Genomic DNA, 19661 nt, shown 5'->3' with positions numbered 1-19661 from the left:
ACGGGTTGCAGGTCAGTAGGAGATTCGAGCAAGGCGAGAGGTTCTTGAACATTGAAGATGGAAGACCAATTTTAGTTCTAGCATTAGAAATATTAAAACTTGTATTTGAGTCCCATACCGTTATTCTTAATGATTGTCATTTCTGTCTCAGTTTCTTTTTAAATGTTATTTCTGTAGTCCTTCTGACCAAAAATGATTATGAAATTTCAATAAAGAAATAAGTTTGTAATATTATTATAAATGGTGTTACTATTTTTTGTGGATATTTGAATAATAGTGTGTATATGTTATCACAACCTATTAAAGTAATCTATTCTACAGGCAAGCACCCTAGATTAGATAGTGTATCAGATATCTACTTATGGCACTATAAACTAGGTCATATAAACAAGAACAGGATAAACAGGTTGACTCAAGAGAAAATTCTCGAAGTCAGTGATTATGATCACTTTCAACCTGTGAGTCCTGTCTTCTTGGTAAAATGACCAAGTCACCTTGTACTGAAAAAAATGAGAAAGCTACTGAGCTCTTGGGCCTAGTACATACTGATGTATGCGGGCCCATAAGCACAAGTGCTAGAGGTGGATATTTCTACTTCATCACTTTCAAAGATGATCTATCCAGATATGGATATGTCTATCTGATGAAACATAAGTCGAATTCATTTGAAATGTTCAAACGATTCCGAAGTGAAGTAGAAAAATAAACTGGGAAGAGTATTAAAACTCTTCGATTTGACCGAAGAGGAGAATACCTTTCTGGTGAGTTTGTCATATATCTAAGAGAGAATGAGATTCTGTCCCAATGGACTCCTCTAGAAACACCACAGCATAATCGTGTGTCTGAAAGGAGAAATCAAACTCTGTTAGACATGGTCCGATCCATGATGGATTTTGCCAGCTTGTCGATATCCTTCTGGGGATATGCACTCGAATCGACCTGTTATCTATTAAATAGGGTTTCAAGTAAGTTTGTAATTAAGACTCCATATGAGATATGGACAGAACGTAAGCCAGCACTTTCACACCTTAGGGTCTAGGGTGCCCGGCCTATGTCAAATGATTAGTTACAGATAAATTTGGACCTAGATCTGACAAATGCACATTCATAGGGTATCCCAAAGAGATCAAAAGATATTTTTTCTATCATGCTGATGAACAAAATATGTTCGTCAGCCTTAAGGCAACCTTTTTAGAAAAGGAGTTCTTTGGTGAAGGAATCGTTGCCTCTAAGATTGAACTTGATAAAGTTCAACAGGTAGAAAGATCGATGCCAATAGCTGAACCTGAGTTGGATTTGATTAGATCAAATTTGAAGCCCAATGTACCTGCACCATTAAGGCGATCCGATAGAGTACCGCATCAGCCAGACAGATACTATGATTTTTTGATCCGGGATAGTGATCCCATCGAACTCGATGAGAACGATGGGGATCCGATCACCTATATGGATGCAATGCAGAGACCTGATTCTGAGAAATGGCTTGAAGCCATGAAATCTAAAATGGAGTCCATGAAGGTCAACGATGTATGGACATTGGTTGACCCACCTGAAGGGGTTAAACCCATTAGATGTAAATGGGTCTTCAAAAGGAAGAGGGGCGCAGACAAAAGGTGGAGACCTATAAAGCCCATCTAGTTGCTAAGGGGTATCGTCAACATTATGGTATTGATTATAACGAGATGTTCTCCCTTGTGGCAATGCTCAAATCCATTCGAATAATGCTTGCAATAGCTGTCCATCTAAATTATGAGATCTGGCAAATGGATGTAAAGATAGCTTTCCTGAATGGAGAGCTGATCGAAGAGGTGTATATGATACAACCTGAGGGGTTTACATCCACAGATGAGTCTAAGGTGTACAAGCTTCAGAGATCGATTTATGGATTGAAGCAAGCTTCTCAGAGTTGGAACATGCATTTTGATAAGGTGATCAAAATGTATGACTTCGTTAAAAATGGAGAAGAGCCCTGCATCTATAAATGGGCAAATGGTCCAGTTGTGGTATTCCTTGTCTTGTAGGTGGATGACATTCTCTTAATCAAAAATGACATCCCCGTACTACAGGGAATAAAAGTTTGGTTGTCATCGTAATTCTCCATGAAGGACTTGGGTGAAGCATCCCATATCTTAGGGATGAAGATCTATAGGGATAGATCTAAAAGGATGCTTGGGTTATCCCAGTCCACATACATAGATACTGTGTTGAAGAAATTCAACATGGAGAATTCCAAGAAGGGCTATCTATCAATAGGCCATAAAATTTCTCTCTCTAAGAAAGATTGTCCGACAACTCCTGAAGAGAGAGAGTGTATGAGTAGAGTCCCATATGCTTCGACCGTGGGATCTATCATGTACGCCATGACATGTACACGGCCAGATGTGGCATACTCACTAGGAGTAGTGAGTAGATATCAATCTAATCTTGGAGAAAATCACTGGAAAGTGGTTAAAGCCATCCTTAAGTATTTGAGAAATACTAAGGACCAATGGTTGGTTTATGATGAGTCAAATCTGAAACTTGTGGGGTTCACAGACTCTAGCTTTCAATCTGACCATGATGATAGCAGAAGCGTGTCAGGTTATATCTTTACTCTGAATAGTGGAGCCATCTACTGGAAGAGTTCCAAGCAGCATACTGTGGCAGACTCTGTTTGTGAGGTGGAGTACATCGCAGTATCGGATGCTGTGAAGGAAGCTGTGTGGCTGAGAAAATTCATCACCGAGCTTGGAGTAGCACCCTCCCTCGATGGTCTAGTTTTGTTCTACTATGACAGCACTGGTGCCATTGCTCAAACGAAGGAACCCAAAGCACACCAACAGACGAAGCACATTTTGTGCCGCTTCCACCTGGTCTGAAAGATCATGGATCGAGATGACGTCGACCTTTAGAAGATCAATGAAAAGAAGAACCTAGCAGACCCCTTCACTAAAGCCCTGGCAATAAAGGAGTTCGACAACCACAAGTCGAAGATGGGTATTAGATACTATGCCGAGTGGCTTTAGGATAACTGGGAGTTGTTGAAAAATATATCCCAAAAGCCAATCATCAATCTGTTGACGGTTGAGCAACCTTGTATTGTAATTGATTTGTTAATAAATAAAATATATTTTTGGTATTTTTATCATAAATTTTTATCTTCTAATGAACTCTGTTATTATGATAAGTCTTTAGGACTATTTAGGCTCGATAAAGAAAAGATTTATCGATTAGTCCTTAAAACTATTCACGACCAAATGATAGGCTGTTAATAAGAATGATAGCTTCTATCGAGCATAGGTCGCTGTAGGCCATATGGGTTAGTTGTCTTCTTAACCAAGGAGTGTGGAGACACTGGTATGGCATACAGATGAGATGTAAGGGTACATCATCATTGAATGTGATCAATTTCAGAGCATTCTGCTGTTGAGAATGTCTCTGATGGGATATAGGTATAAGTGTCCCTTAGACCTAAGATCGCCTCTGTGACTTGCAAGCAACTCACTGTGCTTTGGTACTGGACTAACTGAATTTTTAATTCAATGACAGAAGGCTTCTGGGCATAGTCAAGTACTTGCAAAGTTAGAGTGTGATCGAGATGGGATTGACCACTCCAAGAGTTGGAGAAGAATGAGTCGCTGTATTTCAATTTAGCAAAACTTTGGCCAGGATAATCCATCAGATGGATTTGATATTTTGAAATACAATGTGGATAACCTAATCAGAGTTGACAGTTGACTTTGAGGTATCCTATGAGCATTTTGGTCAAGGAGATGAATTATATGGAAACTATATCCGCATGGGTTCTAAGGATGTTGTTCTACACATTCGACCTATCCGACCGTTAGGTACCATTGCTAGATGGTCACTTTGATTGATATAAGAATTTACTTCTATGCTACTGACTTAGGTTCAGACCTATGAGGTCACACATATTAGAGTTCATGATCCGATCAGATAGTTGATCAACGATTAAGAATCGTTCTAGGGTTAAACGATCAATACGATTGACATTTAACCTAGTGCAAGTATTGCAGGAGGATCGATTAGCAATTCGATTGCTAATTGACTTAATTTTATTAAGTCAATATACTGAGATTAAGTCTAATTGAATATAATTTTATTAGATTTAGTTTGGACTTGATTGGATCAAGTCCAATTGATTTATTGGATAAGTCAAGTGCAAGAAAAAACTAGTCGTAGTCCAATTAGGACTTGGGTTAACCTAATTTTTAATTCGATTAAAAAATTAAATCAGATTTAAATCTAATTTAATCTGGTTAAATTAAGTTCTTAATTTGGTTAAGATCTATTTTAATTAGATTGATTTGATTTTTATTTGATTTGGTTTGAAAAACCAAATTTGAACAAGTCATAGATTGAATCCTTGTATGACTAGGTTTCCACCTTGCGCCACCTTAGCCCCCCCACACCCACTCTCTCTTATTTTGTGTGACAAAATCTTCTCTCCTAGGCCTTCATGCATGGCCAAAGCTTTCCACTCTTTCTCTCTTACATGGAATATGGTTGTGGACCAAGTCAAAGTAGGAATTAGTTTGGATTTCAAATTCTATGAGATAGAATTTTAGGAAACCAAAACTCTTTCCTTATGGCACTGATTTTACCCAAATTTTTTTTGAAATTTTTGTAACTTTTATGGCATATATTGTGTACCTTTTATTGATAGTCCATGGTAGAAAAAGAAGGAGGGGGCACCCAAGAGTTGGGCACCACTTTTCTTGCCCTATTTGGATTTTCCTTGATTGGATATTTGATCTAGAAAAGGATTCTTCATATCTCTTTATTTAAGATGAATTTCTTCTTAAACTTTTCATGGATTATAGAGCATTGAGAGACCTTTGGGGCATGTGAGAATTAGGGAGAAAGAGTGTAGGGGCATGGAGATATAACAGACACAAAATTATGTGTGTGGGTTAGAGCAAAGAGAAGAAGAAGAGGGTCATCTTCTAGGGTTGCTGTGTTCATCTCTTCCCTTCCTCCATCTGTGAGTTTTCTGAGAGTGTCTCACATCTAAAATTCTTTCTCTTACTTCTCATATTTAGAAGAGTCCAAATCAAGAATAAGGAGGCATCTGATCGACCATCGAAGAAGGACCAGCGCAGTACTAACATGCTATGCTGATTTTCTGGACCAGGACTTCTGATCGTGATTCGTGGGCTTGTGTGGATGACTCCTAAAGGCCGGATGTATGTGCGGCTTGCAACATCATCCTCAAGCCCAGATCAGCAAAATTAGAATCTAACTTGTAAGGTAATAGATCTGATCTATTATATTTTACATACATTAGATGTAATATAGAAACATGTTGATATGATCAACATATAGTTCTTGCTCTTTATATTTTAATTTCTGATTTAATGTCATGTAATAATCATGTAATGGATCTTAGATCTAGGGATTCTCTAGTTTTATAATATAAATTTTGATTTATTTTAGTCTTCCACTATCTGATCTTGAAAAAGTTTCAAGATCTAACCCTGAAACCCTAGTTCTGGTTCCTTCAATCCAGACCCAGATTTTACTAAATTGAAATACGCTGATGCATATCTCCTACTAATTCGGAGGGATCAATCCCATCTTGACTCACACACCGACTTGATAAGTACTTGACTGTACCCAACAATCTTCTGTCACTGAATTAGAAACATAGTTAGTTTGACACTAAAGTACAGTGAGTTGCTTACAAATCTCTTGGTGATCTCAGATCAGAGGGACACTTATACCCATACCCTTCGCGAGCTACCATTGACAGCAAAGTGCTCCGCAGTTGGTCATATTCAGTGATGATGTACTCCTACATCTCACTTGCATACCATACTAGTATATCTATACCATTTGGTTATGAGGACAACCAATGCATATGGCACACAACGACCTACACTTGATATCACTATCGTCTTAGTAATAGCATATCATTTGGTCATGAATCAATTTAAGGATTACGTAATAAATCCTCCTTTATCAATCAAAGTAGTCCTAAGGACTTCATCGCAACATAGGAGTTCGTTAGAAGATGTATTCTTGTGATAAAAAATATCAAATAACTTTTATTATTTATCAATTCATATACATTTATAATTAGTACAATCGTCAAACGATTGGCTTTAGGATAATTCTCAATAAGAAGACTAGTGGGAGTGCCATTGTCTTCTTAGTTTTATATGTGGATGACATACTTTTTATTGAGAATGATATTCCAATGTTAAAATCAGTCAAGATATGGCTATCAAGTAAATTTTTCATGAAGGATTTGGGTGAAGCATCCTATATACTAGGTATAAAGATCTATAGGGATAGATTTAAGAGGATGTTAGGCTTGTCCCAATCCAGGTACATAGATTTAGTGCTAAAAAAATTTATCATGGATGGGAGTAAAAGAGGTTACTTACCCATGAGTTATGGCATATATCTCTTTAAAAGGATGTCTCCTAAAACATCGAAAGAGAGAAATAGAATGAGTTCTATTTCCTATGTTTCGATGGTAGGGTCGATCATATATGCTATACTATGTACCAGACCTGATGTTGCCTATGCCTTAGGCATAGTTAGTAGATTTCAGGCTGATTCAGGAGAGAATCATTAAAAAGTAGTGAAAAATATTCTTAAGTACTTGAGAAGAACTAAAGATATTTTTCTGATATATGGAGGATCTGATCTAAAACTAGAAGATTATTCTGACTCTAATTTCCAATCAACCCTGACGATAGAAAATCCACTTTAGGGTATGTTTTTACTTTTAATGGTGGAGCTGTTAGTTGAAAAAATTTCAAGCAGCAGACTATAGCTGACTCAACCATTGAGGCAGAGTACATAGCTGCAAGTAAAGCCGCCAAAGAAGCTGTCTGGATGAAGAAGTTCATCACTGAATTAGATGTCATTCCTGAGATTGACAATCTAGTACCACTTTACTGTGATAATACTAAAGTAATTGCTCAAACAAAGGAATCAAGATCTCATCATAAATCTAAGCACATTCTAAGATGCTTCCATCTCGTTCGTGAAATAATCGAAAGATAAGATGTTATCATTGAACGAGTAGAAACAAAGAACAACATAGCAGACCTATTCACTAAAGGTCTACCACAGCAGCAGTTCGATCGCCACCTCGATTGTATGGGAATAAAATATAAGAATGATTGGCTTTAGTGCAAGTGGATGATTAAAAGGAATATACCCTACAAGCCAATCAAAATTTATATTTTGATGGATTTTCTTTGTAATCTTCCAAACTCATGTATTGACTCTTTATAAATAATAAAAGATATTTTTCATCATATGCTGCATCTTACTTTTGTAATGATTATGATGAAGTCCATAAATCAAGGTAATGGATTTAGGATGATGATGAGATCATACCTATGAGACCTAAAATCTTAAAAATTTAATTTAAAATATTTCTAGTCATAGGAGCATTGAGTAAGGAATCAATGTTCTGGATAGACTAGCACTTCCTGTGTATGCTCGATGGAGAGGGTGGCTGATCTCATAAGCCACTTGTGTTAGACACTAATACAAGGAAGTGGGTGCTCATTAGAGAATGAGTTCACTGAATTGATCTGACTTGAGAAATATCTTTTGAAATTTACATACCCGTCAAATGATATTTTTTTATAGTGAGAGTTGTGCATACAATCTTTTGATCTAAAACTACCATAGAACCTTGTATACATGAATCCATTTTTGGTTCATACTCATTCATGACTTAGTCATGTATGGGGTGTTCTGAATATGATGGAATGTGTATGGAGGTTATGAGTAGGTCAACATGGAATCAATCACTCCTGGTAAGAGGAGATCGTATCCTACTTGCTTTGATCGATTGATGATTCAGGAAGCCTTTGATCAAAGTAAAATAAAAATTAGAAAGAATTTTTAATATTTTATTAATTGAATCATCATTTAAGATTGAGAGAAATATGAATATGATATTGGATTTGACATCATTCCATATCCAGAGTCATATTCGGGATGCAGGGAGATCAAAGGATCAAATTGCATGATAACTTTTCACTCAAAGATATTTTTGATATTTTTATTAAAATTTTATATCTTCTAGATAGATATGATATATTACTAGACGTCAATCTTATCTTGTGAGTTTGATCGAATTAAAGAGTTTAATTCGATCGTCAATTAGAAAGAGTTCTAATTACTGAAATCGGATTAGCTCGATTAGATCTAGATCGATTAGATTAAATTCTAATCAAATCAGATCGACTTGTACTCAGATTCACTGTTGGCTAGATATGAAACTCAATTGGTCACACACAAAAAAAATTGATCAGGAGTCTAATTGGATTAGATCATGTTTGTAAAATAGACATGCTAGCACATGTTGCAAAAACTAGCTTCCTGTTTCAAATCGAATTCGAAATTGATTCTAGATTAGGCTAACTAAAGCCAAATTAATTCAAACCAATTTTAGGTTTGAGTTGAGTCAGTCCTTGGCTGCATGTACTAAAAATTTGGAGCCAAGAAACTAGGTCCCCATGTATCAAAAATTTTTCTTACATGTAGGTGCAGTCTTTGTGCGCAGAAACAAGTTTCACATCCCATGAGATGGGATGCCCCTTCCTCAAGCTTATCCAATGTTCCATGATGAAAAAAAATAGTAATTTTTGACTTAATTTTGAGTGCAAAAAATATTTCTGAGATTAAAACACCATCTGGTTTAATCGTGAAAATTGGTTGAAGTTGAAAATCCTGCTAGTCTGATCCATGCACCTAACCAAGAGTCCAATTTGTGAAGGACTCTAATCTATGTGTCACATCTCATCTTATTTTCAGATTTTTTTCATGCCATCAACAAGTTAGCACCTTCATTTTGGTCCATTGGATGGCCAAAAGTTGCCAATGGGTGGTGGAAAAAATTATGCCATGGGAAGCTGCGCGACGCATCAGAGAATCATCGAGAAAAATATTTTGAAGAATCCTTCTGCATGAAGCATCTTTTGGATTTTTTTCTAATGATTGTCATATGATAAGTGGTGTATTTTTACATTTATTGAAAATATTTTTGATAATTTATGATGCTAACATCTTCTTAAAAACTTAATTTCATAAATAAATTAAATTTTTTATAAAAATAAATAATTTTAAAAAATATATAAAATTAGAGTATATTTATGAAAAATAGATGAAAATTTGAGTACAAAAATAATGAAAAATTTTTGAAAATTTTAATACATATTTTTTTATATTTTTTAGATAAAAATTAGAGTGAAAATCAAGTCAAAATACTCTAAAAAATAATTTTTATAGCCTTCGGTGAATGATGGACCGGCCGCTCGATCCACGGAGTCAGGGCGCAGTCCATCAAAAATATTTCATGGTCCATAGGTGTAGTCCACGGCAAGCGGAGATGATTTCTCACAATCCGATGGTCCACGTTCATCTCAACCCAGATCGAACGACTGACAACTTTCTCGAGTGTAATAAAGATTCCTGGGCATGATCTGACGGTCCAGATTCCATCTTTTGCATGATCCAACGATTGAGAATCACTCCCGACTTTGAATAGGAGATTAGAGGTGTGATCCGATGGCCAGAATTCAATCTGGAGCACGATCGGATGGCTGTGGTGGAATCTGACCCTGATAAAGAGATTAACATTGATTTTTGGAGCGATCTGGGTGGTCCAAAGGCAATCTGATAGTCAGAAATTAATGTAATGGTTATAATACGTTTTCTAAGAGTTTTAGGACTCCTTTTGCTACTAAAAAAAAATAAAAATTTCACCTATAAATAGGGGGCCTGTGAATGAGTCTTGGGAGAAGAAAAATCAATAGAATAGCTAGGAAAAATTAGAGAAAAAAATAATATAGGTTTAAGGATCCAAGGAAAAGAAGAAGAAAAGCTGGTTCACTCTACGGAGTATGAAGGAAGATGGAGAGATCATCAACCATCTTCCTAATGAGACTGAGCTAATCAACTTCAGATCCTTATTATAATTTTATTTTTATTTTATTTTATTTTATTAAATTTTTTATACTTAAATTTTAATTTTAATTAATATAAAATTTATTTTTTTATACTTTAAATTCTTATCTTTTATTTTTATTGCAAGTACATGCTAGGATCTAGTTAGTAAATCAGAGTACCAATTTATTTTATACTTTTTAAATTTTTATTATTTATTTTTATTGCTAGTAGAAGCTACGATCTAAATAGTAGATCTTAGTATCTAATTTATTTTTTATATTTTTAATTTTTATTTTTTGACTTAAATTGTATTCTTCAAAAATTTTTATAAAATCAAAGATTTTAAATGAAAATCCTATCTTTTCTGTGGATTCGACCCGATCGCTACTTTCTACATATTTTTAACTTTTATTAAAGTTGGAATTAGATTGATAATCACGATGTCCTAATGACAACATCGCGATCATATCTCTTATAAAAATATATAAAAAGTAGTGAGTCGGATCGAATCCACAGAGAAGGTAAGATTTTAATTTGAAATTTTTGATTTTATAAAAAAAATAAAATTTTGAAGAAAATAGTTTAAGTCAAAAAAATAAAAATTAAAAATATAAAAAATAAATCTGATACTAAAATCTACTATTTAGATCCTAGCTTCTACTTACAATAAAAATAAAAAATAAAAATTTAAAGTATATAAAATAAATTAGTACTAAGATCTACTAACTAGATCCTAGCATCTACTTGCAAAAAAATAAAAGATAAAAAATTAAAGTATAAGAAAATAAATTTTATATTAATTAAAATTAAAATTTAAGTACAAAGAATTTAAAAAAATAAAAAATAAAAAAATTATAACAAGATCTGAAGTTGATCAGTCCACCCTCATCGGGAAGATGGTTGATGACCTCTCCACCTTCTTTCGTACTCCATAGAGCGAACTGACTTTTCTTCTTCTTCCCCTTGGGTCCTTAAATCTATATTATTTTTTTCTTTAATTTTTTCTTGCTATTCTATTGATTTTTTCTTCTCCCAAGATTTATTTTCAGACCCCCTATTTATAGATAAATTTTTTATTTTTTTTTGATAGCAAAAGGAGTCCTAAAACCCTTAGAATTTGTATAATACCCTTTACATTAAATTCTGGCCGTCGAATCGGCTTCGGACCACTCAGATCTACCCAAAATTTGATGTTTAAATCCTTATCAGGATCGAATTCCACCATAGCCATCCGATCGTGCTTCGGATGAGATCTAGGCCATCGATCAGCATCCTTTATCTCCTATTCAAAGTCGGAATGAATGCTAGCCATCGGATTAGCCATCGAATGGATTTTTGACCATCAGATTGTGCTCAAATCTCCTTCTTTTAACCGACAATGAATGTGGACTGTCGGATCTGGTTCAATTTGAATTTGGACTATTGGATCACACAATTTTCTTTCGTCTCGCCTGTGAACCGCACCTGTGGATCGTGAAACTATTCTGTGGACCGCACCCCTGCTTCTGTGGATCGAGTGACCGGTCCAGTGTGCACCGAAAGTAATAAAACTTATTTTTAAAGGTGTTTTCACTCAATTTTTGCTCTAATTTTTATTTAAAAATTTAAAAAATATATGTATTAAATTTTTCAAAAATTTTTCATTATTTTGCTTTTAAATTGCTCAATTAGATCAACATCTATTTTCTATAAATATGTTCTAATTTTATATTTTTAAAATTATTTATTTTTACAAGAAAATCTAATTTATTCATGAAATTAGATTTTTTAAAAAAATATTAGCACCATAAATTACCAAAAATATATACAATAAATGTAAAAATATGCCACTTAACAAACCCCCCAACTTGAACTTTATTCGTCTCGAGTAAAGAAAGAATTTAGAATTAAGTACCATTTAACTTAAAATTTTAAATTTCACCAAATAATTTTTAAAAGGGCCACTAACATCCAGTAGAGCGTGAGTGAGGTATGTCATTGGAGTATTAATACTAATCAATATAAGAGTTAAACTAAGAATACTAAATATTTTTTAAATTTTTTTAAATTATTCCTACATTTATCTCCAAATCATTGACCTTCATATAGACAAGTATATTGTTACTTCATCTTTCATTTATTGATTTTTTTTTGATATTGTACTACTATTGAATATCTTAACCCCTTAAGCTTTCTATTTGACCCATATAGTGAGTTTTCAATCAATGACTCTCAAATCAAATGGCTTTAGGGCACTAGGTATAGAATACCCCTCGGACCTACTTACTTGAATCAAATAGGCTACGAGTTAAAACTAGCTTTACAACAAGCTTCTTTGCCCTTTATACCTTTTGATGCAAAACTCAATACTTGCTTAGGCAAAGAGGCTCGGTTACTCAGTATGAAGTACTTGAAAACTATTTTTTTTAATATATGAAGAAATATATAGTTACCCTATACAAGCCCATAAGAAGTAAATTCTTCTTTGATACTAGTAAAAAAATCTAGAAATGCTCAAAAAAAATTATTTAAATTTAAACTTAATTTTTTATTAGATTTTGTTAATTCTTGATCTCTCAATATTTCACAAACTCTCTAGTCTGTATATCATTTTTTTTAAAAAATACTTAGTTTAACTCAATTCTTAAGTATAATCAGATACTTAAATACTAAATACTAACTTACTTGAGGACTTAAAAATTTTTATTCTCCTCCCCAACTTAATCGACATTATCCTCAATGGAGTAGAAAAATGAAGGGTGTATATAAAGAGAAAAAAAATGGAGAGATACCACCTGATCCAAAAATCTTTTCAAAATTGGTTCTCCCCCCAACTTAGTCAATATTATTTTTAGATCCCTACAAAAGATACTAAGCAAAACTTGATTAACCTAAATAAAATATAAAAAAAATAAAAAGCAAAAATTAAGTTGCCTCCCAAAAAGTGCTAAGTTTATCATCTTCAATCAGATCATGCTAATTCTCTCACTATTTCATGTCAAATATTGGATTGATAAATTCTAATAGTTTTAGATTGCCAATCTCAAGAAGATGGCCTATAATAAATTTCAATATTTTGTTGCCAATCTTCAAAAAGTATTTCACATCCTCTTTCTTAATTTTAGAAAGATAATTTATAAACCCATTCACAGACCCTTGTTTGTTGAGAATTTCTCCTATTTGTTCTTCTAAAATGCTCATGAATTGAATTTGCGGGATAAAAGTTAAGTTTGATGCAATGGGTACTGAAAGGGTGTCATTTGATTCTAAACATGTATACTTAGGTGTGATCAAAGATGACTTCAGTTCTAGAGGAGGTAGTAATTCTAGAGTAAAAGAACCAGCTTCTAGGGCTGAAGAAAACAGGACTCTTGATGAATATATCTCGGATAACTCATCCGCTCTCTTCTTCTCTTTATCTTTTTCACTCAGATCAGTAACAATTTTGGACTCAGATTCTTCTATTGGGTTAGCCTCAGTACTAACGTCTTCTTCCAAATTTTTTTTTTGACTAGCATCAGTACTAGCCTCACTCACTTGGACTTGATATGGATCCTTAAGAATCCTATCATTTTTAAGCTCAGAGATTATTTTATCATTTTAAATTAGAGATTCTTAGGTGGGACATTGGATTGTTGACTAAGTCCAGGTGGTTGGTGGGTAGTTGGGTTATTTTTAAACTTCGATATTGATTGACTCGATAATTGATCTAGTTCTCTCCTCATCGTAGACTCAGCTAATTGATCTATTTGTGCTTCTAGCCTGATGAGAGATTGCTGTTGAGTCATAATCATTTATTAGAGTTGGCTAAATCTATCGTCGGCTAGATTGGTCTGTTGAGGAGGTGCATATCACGGCTGATTGTAATAGGATGGCTAGATAGATTGACTAGGCTGATCTCTATTATAGGCATAATTTTGGTATTGGGGCCTATTCTAAAAATTTTGCATAGAAAAAATTTGAGTCTGAGCCTGAGTCTGTTGGGGTCTCCAAAAAAATTAGGATGGTTCCTCCAATCTTGGTTATATGTATTTAAGAATAGGTCATTGATAGGATTGGAGTAACCTTGAGTAACTTAAACTTATTCTTAGATAAAAGATGAAAACTGTGCAGTCGTGGGACATTCACTCACATGATGGATTAGGCTAGCACAGATAGAACAAATCTTCTGATAGTTGGAAGGTTGTGTGTATTGCACAGGAGATTGTAGACCTGAAGCTAGGCATTTATCTATAAGAAAGTCGACTTTATCTAATTTTTGGGCTATCAGATTCAAATCGACCTTAGGACTAGAGTCAGAATGTTTCATCCCATATAATGATGAAAATATCGATAAATTATAGGTGAAAGGAATAAAATATTTCTTCATTTGCCTAGGTGGTTCTCAGGATTTTTTAGCCATTTGATTATTAATTTTAACATGGATCAGTCGTTCAATTTCAGAATTAGGTTCAATTAGATCAAAATAAAAAAATTATACCATGATTGTACCAGTGCAAACCCTAATATGTGTGGTTCAAATTTTTTTCTTCTTTTTTTTTTTTTAAGAAGAAGGAGGAAGAGAAGAGAAGAGAAGAGAAAGAAAGAGAGAAGTTCTAAAGGTGAGATCCTTAAGAAAGACCTAGACCTAAGGACTAAAGATGAGAAGAATTAGTTATAGTTAAGTGTTAATTGCGGTCAAGTTAGCAAGCAATTAAACCAAGACACCTACGAATTTCTTAGACCTAATAGTTTGATGTAGAGTGGCTGGGCCTAGATACAAGTTGGGTTTGTTCTCACTTCCTTCAACTAGCCAGGTAAGAGGTGGGGTCGTAGGGGTCCCCCCGTTGCTTGCCTTAGACACCAATTAGATTGGTCAGGTAAGCTAACGGAATCAATTAAATAATCATGAGCCACTTAAGCTGAGCCTTTGAAACCTCTTACCTTAGACACCAGTTTCAGGGGTGAGTCCAAACTTATTTTGCACTTGACTTCATCACAATACTCAAACTGAACTTAATTGATCCTAGGGGCCAATGTCTACTTGATTTTAGTTAGGTTTGGTTTAATGCAGAATGCTGGTTGGTTGTTTTTGGGCTAAGAAAGGGTGATGAAATCTCCATCTTATCTTATTTATGGGTGTTGCCCTTAAGTTGATTTGAAATGAATATGCACAACCAATTTCAAACAAGGGGTTCTATGCAACTAAATTAGATGCGTGAAATTAATCAAACTCGAAAGCTTACCTTGTCTCCAACGATCACCAAAAGTAAATCTAAGATGATGAATGCTTCTAACAATTAAGTTTCTACTCTTATCATGCAATTTTTATTAGGTTTATGTGGGTGAATTTTAGGTTAATTTGAAAAAAAATAGCAATTAATACTAAAAAAATAATTAGGGTTAGGGTTAAGACTAATCTCACCAAGCAAAATTGGAAGCTTTCTATCTCTAATTTTTTTTTTGAAAATTTTTTTTATAAAAAAAATTAAAAAAGTTAGTAAGCTATATTTATAAAAAATTAAAAAATTAAATATTAAAATTGATACCATCTTCGACAATGGTGCCAAAAATTTGATATGATCATGGTGTTCTAACGACAACATCGCGATCATATCAATTTTTGATGCCATTGTCGGAGATCGTATCAATTTTTGGTACTATTGCTGGGGAAGGCAACAATTTTAATATTTAATTTCTTTGATTTTTTTGGAAATATAGCTTATTAATTTTTTTATTTTTTTTATCTTTGTGCAGAAAAAAAGAGAAAAAAATTCAAAAAAGAGATAGAATGCTTTCAATTTTGCTTGGTGAGATCAATCCTAACCCTAACCCTAACTATTTTTTAGTATTAATTATTTTTTTTTTTCAAATTAATCTAAAATTTACCCACATAAACCTAATAAAAATTGCATGATAAGAGTAGAAATTTAATTGTTTAGAAGCATTCATCATCTTAGATTTACTTTTGGTGATCGCTGGAGACAAGGTAAGCTTTCAAGTTTGATTAATTTCATGCATCTAATTTAGTTGCATAGAACCTCTTGTTTCAAATTAGTTGTCCATATTCATCTCAAATCAACTTAAAGGCAACACCTATAAACAAGATAAGGTGGAGATTTCATCACCCTTCCTTAGCCCAAAAACAACCAACCAGCATCCAGCTTTAATCCAAACCTAACTAAAATTAAGTAGACATTGGCCCCTAGGATCAATTGAGTTCAGTTTAAGATTGTGATGAAGTCAAGTGCAAAGTAAGTTTGGACTCATCCCTAAAACTAGTGTCTAAGGTAGGTTACAAAAGCTCAGCCTAAGTGGACTCGTGGTTATTTAATTAGTTCCGTTAGCTTACTTGGTCAATCTAATTGGTGTCTAAGGCAAGCAACGGGGGGACCCACACGACCCCACCTCTAACCTGGCTAGTTGAAGGAAGTGCGAACATACCCAATTTGCATCTAAGCTAAGCCATCTACAACAAACTATTAGGTCTAAGAAACCTGTAGTTGTCTCGGTTTAATTATTTGCTAACTTGATTACAATTAACACTCAACCACAACTAATTCTTCTCACCTTTCATTTTTAGGTCTAGGGCTTTCTTAAGGATCTCACCTTTAGAACTTCTCTCTTTCTTTCTCTTCTCTTTTTCTTTCTCCCTCTTCTTAAAAAATAAAATTAAAAAAAAATTTAAACCACACATATTAGGGTTTGCACTGGTACATGCATGGTATAATTTTTTCTGACCTAGTTGAATCTAATCCTAAAATTGAACAACTGATCCATGTTAAACATGATAATCTAATGGCTAAAAATTCTAAGAACCACCTAGACAAATGAAGAAATATTTTATTTCTTCCACCTATAATCCATCAATATTTTTATCATTCTATGAGATCAAACATTCAGACTCTAGCCCTAAGGTTGATTTGAACCTGAATGCCCAAAAATTAGATAAAATCGACCTTCTTATAGATAAATGCCTCACCCTAGGTCAACAATCTTCTATGCAATACATACCACCTTCTAATTATTAGAAGATTTATCTTATCTGTGCTAGCCCAGTCCATCATGTGAGTGAATGTCCCACGGTTGCACAGTTTTCATCTTTTATCCAAGAACAAGTTCAAACTACTCAAGGTTACTCCAATCCTGTCAATGACCCATTCTTAAATGCATATAACTAAGATTGAAAGAACCATCTTAATTTTTTTTGGAGACCCCAACAGACTCAGGCTTAGACCTAAATTTTTTCTATGTAGAACTTTCAAAATAGGCCCCAATATCAAAATTATGCTTATAATACAGGTCAGCCTAATCAGCCTACTCAACCATCCTATTACAATCAGCCGTCATATCCACCTCCTCAACAAACTAATCTAGCCGACAATAGATTCAACCAACTCCAATAAATGATTATGATCCAACAACAATCTCTCGCCAGGCTAGAAGTATAAATAAGTCAATTAGCTAAATTTTCTATGAGGAGAGAATTAGGTCAATTATCAAGCCAACAAATATCAAATTTTGAAAACAACCCAACCACCCATCAACCATCTGGACCTAGTCAACAATCCAATGTCCCACCTAAGAATCTCCAATTTGAAAATGACAAAGTAATCTCTGAGCTTAAAAGTGATAGGATTCTTAAGGACCCATATCAAGTCCAGGTGAGTGAGGCTAGTACTGATGCTAGTCAAAGTGTGAATTTAGAAGAGGAGGTTAGTATTGAGGCTAACTCAATAGAAGAATCTAAGCTCGAAATTGTTATTGATCTGAATGAAAAGGATAATAAAAAGAAGAGAGCGGATGAGTTATCCGAGATATATTCACCAAAAGTCCCATTCCCTTTAGCCCTAGAAGCTGATTCTTCTACTCCAAAATCATCACCTCCTCCAGAACTAAAGTCATCTTTGATCACATCTAAGAATGCATGTTTAGAATCAAATGGCACCCTTTTAGTATCCATTGCATCGAACTCAACTTCTAACCTAAAAACACAATTCATGCACTTTAGAAGAACAAATAGGAGAAATTCTCAACAAACAAGGGTCTGTGAATAGACTTATGAATTATTTTTTTAAAATTAAGAAAGAGGATGTAAAATACTTTCTGTAAATTGACAACAAAATATTAAAATTTATCATAAGCCATCTTCATAAGATTGGCAATCCAAAATCATTAGAATTTGTCAATCCAATATTTGACACGGGATAGATGAGAAAATCAGCATGATCTGGCTGAAGACGGTAAACTTAGCACTTCCTGAGAGGTAAGCCAATTTTTAATTTTTAATTTTTAGCTTTTATTTTTTATTATTTTTCATATTTTGTTTAGGTTAATCGAGTCTTACTTAGAGTCTTTTGTAGGGATATGAAGACAATCTTAATCAAGTTGGGGGAGAGAATCAATTTTAAAAAAAATTTTGGATCAGGTGACATCTCTCCATTTCTTTCTTTTTGCATGCACCGTTCATTTTTTCTACTCCATTGAGGACAATGTCGATTAAGTTTGGAGGGAGAGTGTTGGTGCAAAAATCCACCGACGTCGAAGAAGCTGGAGTCGAGGGAGCCGCGGTCACCGCCGGGACCTGCAAAGGAAGTCTAAACCAAAGTTGGGGGTGCTCCGGCAAGACCCTCTGACGCTCAAGTCAGTTCTCTACCTCAACAAGAATGGAGTGCTCGAACGAAAATTTTAGCAGAGTTTTGAGATAAAAATTAGAGCTTAAAGAATAACGTATCTGGGATCCCCATTTTATAGGCGGAGGGTGCCACAGATTGATAGCGACGTTTGTAACCGTCTGGCAGTGGGCCGCTTGGGGCCAGGGGGAGTTTATTATGAAGAGTAGTGGAGTGGGATTGTGGCTATCACCGTGACCTGCCATGTGGAGTCTGTTGCGGGGAGTGGAGCGGCATCCGTTGTCGCGACTTGCCAGAGTGGAGGAGCCATGCGATATCCATCGTAGGAAGTGGAGCAGGATCGTGGCCATTACTATGGCCTGCCAGGGAGTGATGGAGCCGCGTGGTATCCATCGCAGGAAGTGGAGCAGAGTCGTGGTCGTTACTGTGGCCTGCCAGGGGGTCCAGGCATGTCGGACGAAGCTCGGTTGAGGTACCTGGTGGAGAGAGGTAGCTATCTATCTGAGAGGAGCTCGGATGTTGCTGGCAAACCTTCTACCGTTAGGTGCCTTGGGCGTTAAGGCTGCAGGCGAGGGCCACTTGCCGTAGGAGCTCGGTTAGAGGCTTTCCACAGATGCAGTCCGATTTCGTGCAGAATTTTGGCAAAGGGCCGACCGACAGTGGACGTCGGATGGCGCTGGAGAGGTTCATCCGCAGGAGGGGTCCAGCAGCTGGATTTCATGTATCGTAGGAGTTCGCCCGGAATCTATCCGCTACAGAAGTTCGGTTGGAGTCCAATTTTCGTAGAAGCCTAGATGAGGATCATTTGTCGAGGAATCTTGATCGAAGCCTGTTTGCAACAGAAACCCGGAAGGAATTCATCCACAATGGAAGCTCGGGTGAAGGCTTACAGTGAAAATCCGATGCAGACCGCTCGTAGTAGAAATTTGAAGTAGACTGCTTGTAGCAGAAGCTCGGGGTAGATCACTTGCGGTAGAAGTCCGAAGTCCGGCTCCCGTAGGAGTCCGGATGAAGACTACCTTCTGTCGGAGTCGGGGACGAAGTCCGACTCCCGTAGGAGTCCGGATGAAGTCTTCCTGCAGTCGGAGTTGGGGGCAAAGTCCAGCTCCCGTAGGAGTCCGGATGAAGACTACCTGCAGTCGGAGTTCG

Source organism: Elaeis guineensis, chromosome 7 (genome assembly GCF_000442705.2).
Source record: "Elaeis guineensis isolate ETL-2024a chromosome 7, EG11, whole genome shotgun sequence".
Taxonomy (NCBI): domain Eukaryota; kingdom Viridiplantae; phylum Streptophyta; class Magnoliopsida; order Arecales; family Arecaceae; genus Elaeis; species Elaeis guineensis.
Note: the sequence above shows the minus strand (reverse complement) of the source record.